This window comes from Lolium perenne, chromosome 4 (genome assembly GCF_019359855.2).
Source record: "Lolium perenne isolate Kyuss_39 chromosome 4, Kyuss_2.0, whole genome shotgun sequence".
Taxonomy (NCBI): domain Eukaryota; kingdom Viridiplantae; phylum Streptophyta; class Magnoliopsida; order Poales; family Poaceae; genus Lolium; species Lolium perenne.
In genome coordinates, this window is record NC_067247.2 from 230203525 (window position 1) to 230220293 (window position 16769).

The 16769-nt window shown below is 40.4% G+C and overlaps 1 long non-coding RNA gene across 1 annotated transcript; it reads left to right on the forward strand.

Moving 5' to 3' along the window:
* Window positions 1–10334: 10334 nt before the first annotated feature.
* Window positions 10335–12456, forward strand: LOC127326147 (uncharacterized). The gene is made up of 2 exons (XR_007867652.2): window positions 10335–11334; window positions 11418–12456. It is a non-coding gene; the product is annotated as an uncharacterized lncRNA (long non-coding RNA).
* The last annotated feature ends 4313 nt before the right edge of the window (window positions 12457–16769 follow it).

Genomic DNA, 16769 nt, shown 5'->3' on the forward strand with positions numbered 1-16769 from the left:
TCACTGATACGTCTCCAACGTATCTATAATTTCTGATGTTCCATGCTTGTTTTATGACAATACCTACATGTTTTGTTCACACTTTATATCGTTTTGATGCATTTTCGGGAACTAACCTATTGACGAGATGCCGAAGTGCCAGTTCCTGTTTTCTGTTGTTTTTGGTTTCAGAAATCCTAGTAAGGAAATATTTTCGGAATTGGACGAAATCAACGCCCAGTATCTTATTTCTCCACGAAGCTTCCAGAACACCGGAGAGGCACCAGAGGGGAGCCCTATGGGCCCCACACGTGTGGGCGGCATGGCCCAGGGGGGCGCGCCCCCCTGTTGTCTGGCGGCCCCAGACCCCCTCCGACTCCAACTCTCCGCCTATAAGAAGCTCCCTGACCTAAAACATCGACACGGATTGATGAAACACGAGAAAACCTTCCAGAGCCGCCGCCATCGCGAAACTCCAATTCGGGGGACAGAAGTCTCTGTTCCGGCACCCTGCCGGGACGGGGAATTGCCCCCGGAAGGCATCTCCGCCGCCATCTCCACCGCCATCTTCATCAACGCTGATGTCTCCCATGAGGAGGGAGTAGTTCTCCATCGAGGCTAAGGGCTATACCGGTAGCTATGTGGTTAATCTCTCTCCCATTTACTTCAATACAATGATCTCATGAGCTGCCTTACATGATTGAGATTCATATGATGAGCTTTGTATCACTATTAATCTATGTGCTACTCTAGTGATGTTATTAAAGTACTCTATTCCTCCTCCATGATGTAATGGTGATAGTGTGTGCATCATGTAGTACTTGGCGTAGTTTATGATTGTAATCTCTTGTAGATTATGGAGTTAACTATTACTATGATAGTATTGATGTGATCTATTCCTCCTTTCATAGTCTGTTGGTGACAGTGTGCATGCTATGTTAGTACTTGGTATAATTGCGTTGGTCTATCATGCACTCTAAGGTTATTTAAATATGAATATCGAATGTTGTGGAGCTTGTTAACTCCGGCATTGAGGTGCTCTTGTAGCCCTACACAATTAATGGTGTTCATCATCCAACAAGAGAGTGTAGAGTGGTTTTATTATGTGATCAATGTTGGGAGTGTCCACTAGTGAAAGTATGATCCCTAGGCCTTGTTTCCAAATACTGCAATCATCGCTTATTTACTGTTCTACTGCATCTTTACTTCCTGCAATATCTCCCACGTCAACTGCACGCCAGCAAGCTATTTTCTGGCGCCGTTACTACTGCTCATATTCATTCATACCACTTGTATTTCACTATCTCTTCGCCGAACTAGTGCACCTATACATCTGACAAGTATATTACGTGTGTTGGGGACACAAGAGACTTCTTGTATCGTGATTGCAGGGTTGCTTGAGAGGGATATCTTTGACCTCTTCCTCCCTGAGTTCGATAAACCTTGGGTGATCCACTTAAGGGAAAACTTGTTGCTGTTCTACAAACCTCTATTCTTGGAGGCCCAACACTGTCTACAGGAAAAGAAGCGTGAGTAGACATCAAGCTATTTTCTGGCGCCGTTGCCGGGGAGGAAAGGTAAAAGGCACTCACACTCCGGTCCCAGGTAACTAAGTTATTTTCTGGTACCATTGTAAGTGCTCGAAGCTATTTCTTTTAGATCCTGCAATTGCATCTTTTTGTTTCTTGTTTTTATTTCACTAGTTAGGCATAATGGAAAGCAACATGGAGCTTTTTAATCTATTTCCTGAGTTAAGACATGGATGGTTTGATGCGAAAATTAAAAAACCTATGGAACATATTAGTATGAACGCTTTGAACACCATTGTTGCTAATGATATGAAAAATTCTAAGCTTGGGGAAGCTGGTTTTGATGAGCATTATATTTTTAGTCCCCCAAGCATTGAGGATAAAATTTACTTTGATGATACTTTGCCTCCTATTTATGATGATTATAATGATAGTAGTCTTTTGGTGCCACCTACTATGGAGGATAAATCTAATTATGATTACAATATGCCTCCTATATTTGATGATGAGAATAATAATGAAAGCTACTTTGTTGAATTTGCTTCCACTACAATTAATAAGAATGACTATGCTTATGTTGGGAGTAGTAATAATTTTATGCATGAAGCTCATGATAAGAATGTTTCATTTGATAGTTATATTGTTGAGTTTGTTCATGATGCTACTGAAAATATTTATGAGAGAGGAAAATATGGTTGTAGAAATTTTCATGTTACTAAAACACCTCTGTATATGCTGAAAATCTTTAAGTTGCGCTTGTCTAGTCTTTCTATGCTTGTTGCATTATGCTTCATGAATTTGTTTATTTACAAGATTCCTTTTCATAGGAAGTGGGTTAGACTTAAATGTGTTTTGAATTTGCTTTTTGATGCTCTCTTTTGCTTCAACTCTTATTTCTTGGGAGTGCATCATTAAAATTGATGAGCCCATCTTAATGGCTATAAAGAAAGAACTTCTTGGGAGATAACCCATGTTTTTATTTTACTACAACAATTTTTGTTTTTTGAGTCTTGGAAGTTGTTACTACTGTAGCAACATCTCCTTATCTTTATTTTATTGCATTGTTGTGCCAAGTGAAGTCTCTAATAGAAGGTTGATACTAGATTTGGATTTCTGCGCAGAAACAGATTTCTGTCTGTCACGAATTTGGGCAGGGTTCTCTGTAGGTAACTCAGAAAAATCTGCCAATTTACGTGAGTGATCCTCAGATATGTACGCAACTTTCATTAGTTTGGAGTTTTCTCATCTGAGCAAGTTTAGTGCCCCAGAAAAATTCGTCTTTACGGATTGTTCTATTTTGACAGATTCTGCCTTTTATTTCGCATTGCCTCGTTTGCTATGTTGGATGGATTTCATTGTTCCATTAACTTTCAGAAGCTTTGTGCAATGTCCAGAAGTGTTAAGAATGATTGTGTCACCTCTGAACATGTGAATTTTTGATTATGCACTAACCCTCTAATGAGTTTGTTTCGAGTTTGGTGTGGAGGAAGTTTTCAAGGGTCAAGAGAGGAGAATGATATATGATCAAGAAGAATGAAAAGTCTAAGCTTGGGGATGCCCCTGTGGTTCATCCCTGCATATTTCAAGAAGACTCAAGCATCTAAGCTTGGGGATGCCCAAGGCATCCCCTTCTTCATCAACAATTTATCAGGTTTCTTCTACTGAAACTATATTTTTATTCCGTCACATCTTATGTACTTTACTTGGAGCGTCTGTGTGCTTTTATTTTCGTTTTGTTATTTTAATTCTCTGAATAAATTCATGCTTGTGTGGGAGAGAGACACGCTCTGCTGGTTCATATGAACACATGTGTTCTTAGCTTTTAATGTTCATGGCGAAAGTTGAAACTGCTTCGTTCATTGTTATATGGTTGGAAACAGAAAATGCTACATGTGGTAATTGGTATGATGTCTTGAATAACTTGATACTTGGCAATTGTTGTGCTCATATAGATCATGTTTAAGCTCTTGCATCATATACTTTGCACCTATTAGTGAAGAAATACATAGAACTTGCTAAAATTTGGGTTGCATGATTGGTCTCTCTAAGGTCTAGATTTTCTGGTAAGGGTTTGAACAACAAGGAAGACAGTGTAGAGTCTTATAATGCTTGCAATATGTTTTTATGTAAGTTTTGCTGTACCGGTTCATACTTGTGTTTGCTTCAAACAACCTTGCTAGCCTAAGCCTTGTATTGAGAGGGATTACTTCTCGTGCATCCAAATCCTTGAGCCAAAAACTACGCCATTTGTGTCCACCATACCTACCTACTACATGGTATTTTCTGCCATTCCAAAGTAAATTGCTTGAGTGCTACCTTTAAAATTCTATTATTTGTCTTTGCAATATATAGCTCATGGGAAAATTAGCTTAAAAACTATTGTGGTATTGAATATGTACTTATGTATCTTATTTCTTATTAAGTTGCTTGTTGAGCGATAACCATGTTCCTGGGGACGCCATCAACTATCCTTTGTTGAATATCATGTGAGTTGCTATGCATGTTCGTCTTGTCTGAAGTAAGGGTGATTTATCATGAGTTGAACGGTTTGAGCATGCATATTGTTAGAGAAGAACATTGGGCCGCAAACTAAAGCCATGAACCATGGTGGAAGTTTCAGTTTTGGACAACAATCCTCAATCTCTTATGAGAATATTATCTGTTGTTGAATGCTTATGCATTAAAGAGGAGTCCATTATCTGTTGTCTATGTTGTCCCGGTATGGATGTCTAAGTTGAGAATAATCAAAAGCGAGAAATCCAATGCGAGCTTTCTCCTTAGACCTTTGTACAGGCGGCATAGAGGTACCCCTTTGTGATACTTGGTTAAAACATATGTTATGCGATGATAATCCATGTAAATCCGAGCTAATTAGGACAAGGTGCGGGCACTATTGGTATACTATGCATGAGGCTTGCAACTTATAGGATATCTTATACATAACACATATGCTTTATTACTACCGTTGACAAAATTGTTTCTTGTTTTCAAAATAAAAGCTCTAGCACAAATATAGCAATCCATGCTTCCCTCCTCGAAGGGCCATTCTTCTACTTTTATGTTGAGTCAGTTTACCTACTTCCTTCTATCTTAGAAGCAAACACTTGTGTTAACTATGCATTGATTCTTACATACTTGCATATTTGCATTCATCATATTACTTTATGTTGACAATTATCCATGAGATATGCATGTTGAAAGTTGAAAGCAACCGCTGAAACTTATATCTTCCTTTGTGTTGCTTCAATGCCTTTACTTTGAATCTATCGCTTTATGAGTTAACTCTTATGCAAGTCTTATTGATGCTTGTCTTGAAAGTACTATTCATGAAAAGTCTTTGCTACATGATTCAGTTGTTTATTCATTGTCTTTACCATTGCTTTGAATCGTGCATTCATCTCATATGCTTTACAATAGTATGATCAAGATTATGTAAGTAGCATGTCACTTCAGAAATTATCTTTGTTATCGTTTACCTACTCGAGGACGAGTAGGAACTAAGCTTGGGGATGCTGATATGTCTCCAACGTATCTATAATTTTTGATGTTCCATGCTTGTTTTATGACAATACCTACATGTTTTGTTCACACTTTATATCGTTTCGATGCATTTTCCGGAACTAACCTATTGACAAGATGACGAAGTGTCAGTTCCTGTTTTCTACTGTTTTTGGTTTCAGAATCCTAGTAAGGAAATATTTTCGGAATTGGACGAAATCAACGCCCAGTATCTTATTTCTCCACGAAGCTTCCAGAACACCGGAGAGGCACCAGAGGGGAGCCCTGTGGGCCCCTGATGTCTATGGGAGCTTCTATTCTTGTAGACAGTGTTGGGCCTCCAAGAGCAGAGGTTTGTAGAACAGCAGCAAGTTTCCCTTAAGTGGATCACCCAAGGTTTATCGATCTCAGGGAGGAAGAGGTCAAAGATATCCCTCTCATGCAACCCTGCAACCACAAAGCAAGAAGTTTCTTGTGTCCCCAACACACCTAATAGGTGCACTAGTTCGGCGAAGAGATAGTGAAATACAGGTGGTATGAATAAGTATGAGCAGTAGCAACAGCGCCAGAAAAGTGCTTGCTGGCGTGTGGTTGATGGTGGTAATATTGCGGGCAGTAGAGATGCAGTAAAACAGTAAACAAGCAGCGATAGCAGTATTTAGGAACAAGGCCTAGGGATCATACTTTCACTAGTGGACACTCTCAACATTGATCACATAACAGAATAAATAAATAGATGCTAGACTCTACACCCTCTTGTTGGATGATGAACACCACTAACTGTGTAGGATTACACGAACCCTCAATGCCGGAGTTAACAAGCTCCACAATATTCGATGTTCATATTTAAATAACCTTAGAGTGCATGACAGATCAATATAACCAAACCAAGTACTAACATAGCATGCACACTATCACCTTCACGCTACGAAAGGAGGCATAGATCACATCAATACCATCATAGCAATAGTTAACTTCATAATCTACAAGAGATCACAATCATAGCCTACGCCAAGTACTACACGATGCACACACTGTCACCATTACACCGTGCAGGAGGAATAAACTACTTTAATAACATCACAAGAGTAGCACACAGATAAATTGTGATACAAAACACATTGCAATCATAAAGAGATATAAATAAGCACTTCACTATGCCATTCATAACAGTGAATAAGTATTCTGTGAAATATAGCCTAAGAGACCCACACGGTGCACACACTGTCACCTTTACACACGTGGGACAAGGAGTCTCCGGAGATCACATAAGTAAAATCCACTTGACTAGCACAATGACATCTAGATTACAAGCATCATCATATGAATCTCAATCATGTAAGGCAGCTCATGAGATTATTGTATTGAAGTACATAGGAGAGAGAGATTAACCACATAGCTACCGGTACAGCCCCGAGCCTCGATGGAGAACTACTCCCTCCTCATGGGAGACAGCAGCGGTGATGAAGATGGCGGTGGTGTCGATGGAGGAGCCTTCCGGAGGCACTTCCCCGTCCCGGCGGCGTGCCGGAACGGAGACTCCTGTCCCCCAGATCTTGGCTTCGCGATGGCGGCGGCTCTGGATGGTTTCTCGTACCGTGGCTTTTTCGTCTCGAGGTTTTAGGTCGAGGAGGCTTAAATAGGCGAAGAGGCGGCGTCAGAGGGTCGAAGAGGCGGTGAGATGATAAGGCGGTGCGGCCAGGGCCTGGGCCGCGCCGGCCTACCTCCTGGGCCCACCAGGGCTCCCCTCTGGCGACTCTCGGGTGTTCTGGAAGCTTCGTGGAAAAATAGGATGCTGGGCGTTGATTTCGTCCGATTCCGAGAATATTTCCTTACTAGGATTTCTGAAACCAAAAACAGCAGAAAACAGGAACTAGCCCTTCGGCATCTCGTCAATAGGTTAGTTCCAGAAAACGCATAAATATGACATAAAGTATGCATAAAACATGTAGATATCATCAATAATGTGGCATGGAACATAAGAAATTATCGATACGTCGGAGACGTATCAGTATCCCCAAGCTTAGTTTCTGCTCGTCCCGAGCAGGTAAACGATAACAAAGATAATTTCTGGAGTGACATGCCATCATAAACTTGATCATACTATTGTAAGCACATGTAATGAATGCAGCGATCAAAACAATGTAAATGACATGAGTAAACAAATGAATCATATAGCAAACACTTTTCATGAATAGCACTTCAAGACAAGCATCAATAAGTCTTGCATAAGAGTTAATTCATAAAGCAATAATTCATAGTAGAGACATTGAAGCAACACAAAGGAAGATGAAGTTTCAGCGGTTGCTTTCAACTTGTAACATGTATATCTCATGGATATTGTCAACATAGAGTAATATAACAAATGCAATATGCAAGTATGTAGGAATCAATGCACAGTTCACACAAGTGTTTGCTTCTTGAGATGGAGAGAAATAGGTGAACTGACTCAACATAAAAAGTAAAAGAAAGGTCCTTCAAAGAGGAAAGCATCGATTGCTATATTTGTGCTAGAGCTTTGGTTTTTGAAAACATATAGAGATCATAAAAGTAAAATTTTGAGAGGTGTTTGTTGTTGTCAACGAATGGTAGCGGGTACTCTAACCCCCTTGCCAGACAAACCTTCAAAGAGCGGCTCCCATTTTATTTTTATTTTTGTGTGGCACTCCTTCCAACCTTTCTTTCACAAACCATGGCTAACCGAATCCTTCGGGTGCCTGCCAACAATCTCATACCATGAAGGAGTGCCTTTTTATTTTAGTTTTATTATGATGACACTCCTCCCCACCTTTGCTTTCTCAAACCATGGCTAACCGAATCCTTCGGGTGCCGTCCAACAATCACATACCATGGAGGAGTGTCTATTTTTATTAATTAATTTGGGACTGGGAATCCCATTGCCAGCTCTTTTTGCAAAATTATTGGATAAGCGGATGAAGCCACTAGTCCATTGGTGAAAGTTGCCCAACAAGATTGAAAGATAAACACCACATACTTCCTCATGAGCTATAAAACATTGACACAAATTGAGAAGCATTTTGAATTGTTTAAAGGTAGCACTCAAGCAATTTACTTTGGAATGGCGGAGAAATACCATGTAGTAGGTAGGTATGGTGGACACAAATGGCATAGTGGTTGGCTCAAGGATTTTGGATGCATGAGAGGTATTCCCTCTCGATACAAGGTTTAGGCTAGCAAGGCTATTTGAAACAAACACAAGGATGAACCGGTGCAGCAAAACTCACATAAAAGACATATTGTAAACATTATAAGACTCTACACCGTCTTCCTTGTTGTTCAAACTCAATACTAGAAATTATCTAGACCTTAGAGAGACCAATTATGCAAACCAAATTTTAGCAAGCTCTATGTATTTCTTCATTAATAGGTGCAAAGTATATGATGCAAGAGCTTAAACATGAGCACAACAATTGCCAAGTATCACATTATCCAAGACATTCTACCAATTACTACATGTAGCATTTTCCGTTTCCAACTATATAACAATTAACGAAGCAGTTTCAACCTTCGCCATGAAAATTAAAAGCTAAGAACACATGTGTTCATATGAACCAGCGGAGCGTGTCTCTCTCCCACACAATCATTTATTCAAACAAAAACAAATATAGAAACAAACAAACAGACGCTCCAAGTAAAGTACATAAGATGTGACCGAATAAAAATATAGTTTCAAGAGAAGGAACCTGATAATTTGTCGATGAAGAAGGGGATGCCTTGGGCATCCCCAAGCTTAGATGCTTGAGTCTTCTTGAAATATGCAGGGATGAACCACCGGGGCATCCCCAAGCTTAGAGCTTTCAATCTTCTTGATCATATTGTATCATCCTCCTCTCTTGACCCTTGAAAACTTCCTCCACACCAAACTCGAAACAACTCATTAGAGGGTTAGTGCACAATTAAAATTTACATGTTCAGAGGTGACACAATCATTCTTAACACTTCTGGACATTGCTCAAAGCTACTGGAAGTCAATGGAACAAAGAAATCCATCCCACATAGCAAAAGAGGCAATGCGAAATAAAAGGCAGAATCTATCAAAACAGAACAGTCCGTAAAGACGAATTTTAAAGAGGCACCAGACTTGCTCAAATGAAAATTCTCAAATTGAATGAAAGTTGCGTACATATCTGAGGATCACTCACGTAAATTGGCATAATTTTCTGAGTTACCTACAGAGAATTTGGCCCAGATTCGTGACAGCAAAGAAATCTGTTTCTGCCCAGTAATCCAAATCTAGTATGAACCTTACTATCAACGACTTTACTTGGCACAACAATGCAACAAAATTAAGATAAGGAGAGGGTGCTACAGTAGTAACAACTTCCAAGACTCAAATACAAAATAAAAGTACTGTAGCAAAATAAACACATGGGTTATCTCCCAAGAAGTTCTTTCTTTATAGCCATTAAGATGGGCTCAGCAGTTTTAATGATGCACTCGCGAGAAATAGTAGTTGAAGCAAAAGAGACTACAAGAGAGTTGATATACTGTGACGAAAATCCTCATGACGGTGGGTCGTAGCGTCATGGAATAGGGTAACATGTGACGTGTCACACCTAGCGTCACAGATTCGCAGAAATCCGTGACACTCAGTTAATCACCGTCACGTGTTACAACATTCTGTGACGATATCGCTAGTTTCCATGACGAACGTGGTTGGGTCATAGAAGAATTTACTCGGTGGTGCTAGACTTTCATCACTTATTTACAATTAAAGTGGGATACATGTAGGTGGAACCCAAATGTTAGCAAAAAAATAAGTAAAATCATAAAAAGATAAAAAGCTATAGAAAAATCGTTGTGCAAAGATGTGTATAGTCGGGAGTCAACCTACAACCTTATTAACCCTGTAGTGTCTTCAACATTAAAAAATCAGTTAAATTGAGGACCAACGGATAGAACCACGTTCTTCCGTGTGTGCGCGGGAAGTGGAACCGATATGTTGAAAAAAAAACATGTTGATGTCCCTTTTTACGTCTTAGGGGTTGGACCATGGAACTCTAAGATTTTTAAAGTTATATATTTCCTACTTTTTAAATTAGATGTAACTGACGGGAAAATCCTTCTATTTTTGTCAAACAATCCTTCATTTACCCCCGCCCTTTTTCACAAAAAAATATAGATAGTTAGCAATTTTTTTTCCTTTTCCTAAATTCCGGGCCGTAACTAACCTACTGTGGTATGCTCAAAAAAGAAAAAAAATCTAACCTAGTGTGCCCCAACCGTCGGTCAGCAAAATAAATCACCCCACGATCTTATTCCGCGCGTAGCCCCCTCCCTGTTTTCTTGCTCCTATTCCACCGCTTCACGCCATCGATCAGATCGGAGGAGGAGCCCTCCGATCCGACCTCCCCAATGTGCGTACCGTCGGACTCCCCTCCGATCAACACGATCCCAACGCGTAGCTGCGTCGCTGCCGGCCTCTCCTGCGAACTACCCTGCCCCAACACGCTGCATCTTCGCCGCCGGCATATCCTGTTGGATCGATGCTTCCCGCCTCACGTGCGACGTCCTACTCCGTGCCCCATCCCAGATGGACTCACGCGACCTTGGCCCAGTGCCTCATCCCTGATAAACTACCACGAGCGCGCCCCAGCGCCTCTTCCCGACGCCCTCCCCCAATCGCCCCTGATTCAACTTCTGTTCGATGACAGGTACTCCTTAACGATTTGATTCCTCTGCGTTTTACTTGTGGCGTTCATGCTGAAACAAAGCAATAGTATGGGATACAGTGTAGTATCTGGTTACGTGCTAGTTAGTTCAACTTGCAAATTTGTTCACTAGTAAGCTTTGCTACCTTCTGCTGCAATTCGCCATTGATCTTGATGTGGCTCCGTGATTTGCCTAGATTAATCACTGTCAGGTTTTGATTGAGCGGACTTGGTTGTAGCCTAATTCACTGTGAGATTAGTAAGTCATTAATTTTCCTTTGTATTTGTATCTAATGTCTACCACAGACTTCCTTGATTCACTCTTTATATTTATCTATTTGATAGTTGCATTGTCAAATCTGTTCTTTCATGCCATTTTTTTTTGCTGTTAGCTTTCTTCCTTCAGAAGGTTCTTGAAGTTGGGATTGTTATTTGGTTTAGGATCAGGTAACACATTAAACACATGCAAAAGCATGTTAATTTTGAACTACTATTGATCGCCAACTTTATTAGCTCCTTTGCTAATTTCTTACCTAGTATAAGATGCTACTGGTAATTGCAATCTATCATTGTTGTAATTGCAGAGTCCGGCTGATGGTTTAATAACTTATTCCCCTCATTTGGGAAATTGTACGCAATGCATGGCTCACACTGCAGTTAGTCATATATGATGTGAAGAGTTACTGGTAATATTTATATTTTGTTTCAGCCCTAAGTATCTAAATTATATTTGCTGCAGTTGCCCTTTCCATTGGATTACATATATGCAGATCATGGGCGCAAGGTACCAATTTGAATGCTCAAGCATTAGTTTACCTACTTGAAGTTTTATACTCTATGCTATATGATATATGCGCACTATATACTGGAATACTGCTTTGCATTCACAATGTATGTTAAACTTGTTATATTGGGATCAACGTGATTGATAGTGTAGTAGCAAAAATTTCTTATCATCTGCAGGTCAATACATGTGGGGTTTCCTCCTTGGAGGATGGAGAAACATCACTTTATTAGGATCAACGTGATTGATAGCGTAGTAGTAAATCTTGGGTATCACTCTTGGCAAGTTTGGACTTGTAACCATAGGTTATTATTGACTCAAGTGTATGAATCATATTCTGAAAATCTCACACTTACTACTAGGTACCAGTATGGCAGTATGTGTATGCATCTACATCTGGACACAGTTTCATGATTTACTATGCTTCATTATATTTTATTTCAAATTTTAGTAAATTTGAATGCTAAAATTATTATGGGTAAATGCCGCTAATTATTTTTTTAGGTCCAAGAAGGATGCACAACCTGTTGGAAAAAAATCTAGACTAGGTAAAAATCTACATCCTTTGTTTTTTCTAGTATGTCCATTTAGAGATGTTACTTAGTTAACCGCTGCAGGTTCTGTTCATAACATCAAGGTATGATGCTACATTTATTGTTAGGTTGCACTCTTGTGTCAATCGAAATCAAATTCCTGTATAAAACTTTCTAATTGAGTGCAGCAGGCTCAAACATAGAGTGGACCTGAGGATACTTCGGTTGGAAACAATTCTTGGCTTCTCGCGTTTGCTTCAACTTCAGTCTGCACGGAAGTGAAGAATAACCATGTGTGTTTGTAGAATTGGAGAAAAACATTAGTAGTGTAGTTTCTGATCGGTGCAATGGAATAGCTAGTGCGTGCAATTTATGAGTTTCAGTGTCAATTTATTTCAGCACAGTGATACTTTGTAAAGACAGTATGTACTTTCTACTTTCAAGCAATAAAGAAAGATTTACTATGAAACTAAACACGTCCATAGGGTGCCGCACAAATATGTATGGGCCATTTCCGATGATTCAACAAAAACTGAATTAGTAAAGATGCCAATCAAAGCATAAATTCAAAATATTTATTTATTTTTGGAAAAATACGAATTAATAATCTAGGATTTTTAATGAACTAGTCTCATGACATCACCTATGATGTCATCCACATCCGTGACGCTAATCTGTGACGTTCTTTAGCCCTGCGATGGTCTCCTATGTGCTGACATCACATATGACGTCATCCATATTTGGTGACGTTTTCTCGTGCGCCGCGTCACTAGGTAGTAATCTGTGACGGGGATTCCGTGACGATGCTTGTGACGCTCAAACTACGTCACGAAGGGGTCTTTCGTGACGTTTATTGCTATTGCATGACGTATTGAGCTCATCACAGTATATCAGATCTCTTGTAGCATCAAGAAGAAAATTCAAAACAAATTTAAGCCTAACATGCTTCCTATGCATAGGAATCTTGTAAATAAATAAATTCAACAAGCATAATGCAACAAGCATAGAAAGATAAAACAAGTGCAGCTTCAAGATTTTTAGCAAAAAGAGAGGTGTTTTAGTAACATGAAAATTTCTACAACCATATTTTCCTCTCTCATAATAACTTTCAATAGAATCATGAGCAAACTCAACAATATAACTATCACATAAAGCATCTTATCATGAGTCTCATGCATAAAATTATTACTCTCCACATAAGCATAGTCATTTTTATTAATTGTAGTGGGAGCAAATTCAACAAAGTAGCTATCATTATTATTCTCATCATCAAATATAGGAGGCATATTGTAATCATAGTCAAATTTATCCTCCATAACAGGCAGTACTAAAAGACTACTATCATTATAATCATCATAAATAGGAGGCAAAGTATCATCAAAGTAAATTTCCTCCTCAATGCTTGGTGGACTAAAGAGATCATGCTCATCGAAGCCAGCTTCCCCAAGCTTAGAATTTTCCATAGCATTAGCAACAATAGTGTTCAAAGCATTCATATTAATAACATTCCCATTAGCATGCATATAAAGTTCCATGGGTTTTTTAATTCTCTCTTCAAACACATCATGTCCTAATTCAAGATAAAGTTCATAAAGATCTCTCATATTTTTGTTGTTTTCCATTATGCCTAACTAGTGTAAACAAGAAACAAAAAGATGCAATTGCAGGATCTAAAGGAAATAGCTTCAAGCACTCACACAATGGCGCCAGAAAAGTACTTTACCTGGGACCGGAGTATGAGAGCCTTTTACCTTTCCTCCCCGGCAACGGCGCCAGAAAAGTTCTTGATGTCTACGGGAGCTTCTATTCTTGTAGACAGTGTTAGGCCTCCAAGAGTAGAGGTTTGTAGAACAGCAGCAAGTTTCCCTTAAGTGGATCACCCAAGGTTTATCGATCTCAGGGAGGAAGAGGTCAAAGATATCCCTCTCATGCAACCCTGCAACCACAAAGCAAGAAGTCTCTTGTGTCCCCAACACACCTAATAGGTGCACTAGTTCGGCGAAGAGATAGTAAAATACAGGTGGTATGAATAAGTATGAGCAGTAGCAACAGCGCCAGAAAAGTGCTTGCTGGCGTGTGGTTGATGGTGGTAATATTGCGGGCAGTAGAGATGCGATAAAACGATAAACAAGCGGCGATAGCGATATTTAGGAACAAGGCCTAGGGATCATACTTTCACTAGTGGACACTCTCAACATTGATCACATAACAGAATAAATAAATAGATGCTAGACTCTACACCCTCTTGTTGGATGATGAACACCACTAACTGTGTAGGATTACACGAACCCTCAATGCCGGAGTTAACAAGCTCCACAATATTTGATGTTCATATTTAAATAACCTTAGAGTGCATGACAGATCAACATAACCAAACCAAGTACTAACATAGCATGCACACTGTCACCTTCACGCTACGAAAGGAGGCATAGATCACATCAGTACCATCATAGCAATAGTTAACTTCATAATCTACAAGAGATCACAATCATAGCCTACGCCAAGTTGAAAGGACACGGATGTCGCCTAGAGGGGGGGGGGTGAATAGGCGATTTAAAACTTTTACGAGATGGGCTTAACAAATGCGGAATAAAACTAGCGTTTACTTTGTCAAGCCCAAAGCCTATATACTATGGTTCACCTATGTGCACCAACAACTTATTCTAAGCAAGAGTTCACCTATGTGCACCAACAACTTATGCTAAGCAATACAAGCAAGTATGTGATAGCAAGATATATATAACTTCAAGCACGATGGCTATCACAAGGTAAAGTGCATAAGTAAAGAGCTCGGGTATAGAGATAACCGAGGCACGCGGGAGACGATGATTTATCCCGGAGTTCACACTCTTGCGAGTGCTAATCTCCGGTGGAGAGGTGCGGTTGCTTAGTGCTCCCGAACGCCACAAGAGGCTCACCTTGAGGTGTGGTTGCTCGATGCACACCAACGCCACAAAGGCCTCACCCCAAGATGCGGTACTCACACCACACACCGAACGCCACGAAGGCGCCTCACCTAAATCTCCGGTGACCCTCGCCACAAAGGCCTAGGTCACGGTTCCACTAAGGGATTTCCTTCGAGGCGGAAACCGGGCCTTACACAAAGATTGGGGCACACATCCACAACTTAATTGGAGGCTCCCAACAAACCGCCACAAAGGCCTAGAGTCCGTCTAGGGTTCCAAGAACCCAAGAGTAACAACCTTCTTGCTTTCACCACCACGAATCACCGTGGAGAACTCAAACCGATGCACCAAATGCAATGGCAAGAACACCACAAAGATGCTCAAGTCCTTCTCTCTCAAATTCCAACAAAGCTACAAAAGCTATTGGGGGAATAAGAGAGGAAGAACAAAGGAATTCACAAAGAACACCAAGATCAAGATCTAGAGGATTCCACTCACAAAGAGATGGATTTGATTGGTAGAAAAGTAGATCTAGATCTCCTCTCTCTTTTCCCTCAAATGGGGGCAAGAATCATGGAGGGATTGAGAGATAGTGCAAGCTTCTCTAGTTCAACAATGGAGGAGAGAGAGAGTGAGAGAAGCACAGCCCAAGGAGGAAGAAGGGGGGTATTTATACCCCCCAAGAAAATCGAGCCGTTTGGGCAAAAACAGGGCCGGATATTCCGGCCCAAGTTGGGGCCGGATTATCCGGGGGCCGGATAATCCGGCCTCAGGGACAAAACCTGGACAAAATCCGGCCAAAAATCCGGCCCCTATCCAGAGCTGCTTTTCTTCCGGTCCTTAGACGATTTCGGGGGCCGGATATTTCCGAAATATCCGGCCCGGATAATCCGGCCCGGATATTTCCAAAATATCCGGCCTAAGAAAACTGCCGAAACACCAAAACTAAAACGGGCATAACTTTTGCATCCGGACTCCGATTTCGATGATCTTGGGCTCGTTGAAATCACAACAACGAGCTCTACAACAATATGCATAGAAACATCATAGTCCAGCAAAGGAGGATAGAAACAAATGAAGAAAGGTTTGACCTATCTCAAAAAGACATACCGGTAAAACCTCCAATCTTGAAAATGCAACAAGTTGCCCATGGAAAAACCATTCTCAATGAACTAGAGCTTGTCATGAGAATAAGCACAAGCTCTAAAACATCACATGGATAAGATCCAAATAAAACCAAGAAAGATGATGAACCAAACTCGAAAACGCAACAAGTGATCTATGCGAAATCCGTTTTCGATGAACTAGAGCTTGTCATGAGAATAAGCACAAGCTCTAAAACATCACATGGATAAAGGTCCAAATAACAACCAAGAAAGATGATGAACCAAACTCGAAAACGCAACAAGTGATCTATGCGAAATCCGTTTTCGATGAACTAGAGCTTGTCATGAGAATAAGCACAAGCTCTAAAACATCACATGGATAAGGTCCAAATAACAACCAAGAAAGATGATGCAAGGATGCAAAGGTTTGAGCTCTCTCCGAACGATACGATCGAGTTACTCACTCGAGAGCCCTCTTGATAGTACGGCAACTAAACTATAAACCGGTCTCCAACTACACTATGAGACCGGTGAGAAACAAACCCTATCAAGAGCAAACCTTATACTTGCGCATTCCACTTGAGCTCGATGACGACGATCTTGACCTCAACAAGATGGAACGCCTTTCTTGCTTGTGCTTGCTTGACGAAGTCTTGTGGATTGCTCCCCCATAATCCACCATGGGAGAGCTTCTTCTTCGGCGCATCTTCACATATCCATGATCACCATATGGATGGCAAGACTCAAGCAAAGGATCTCTTC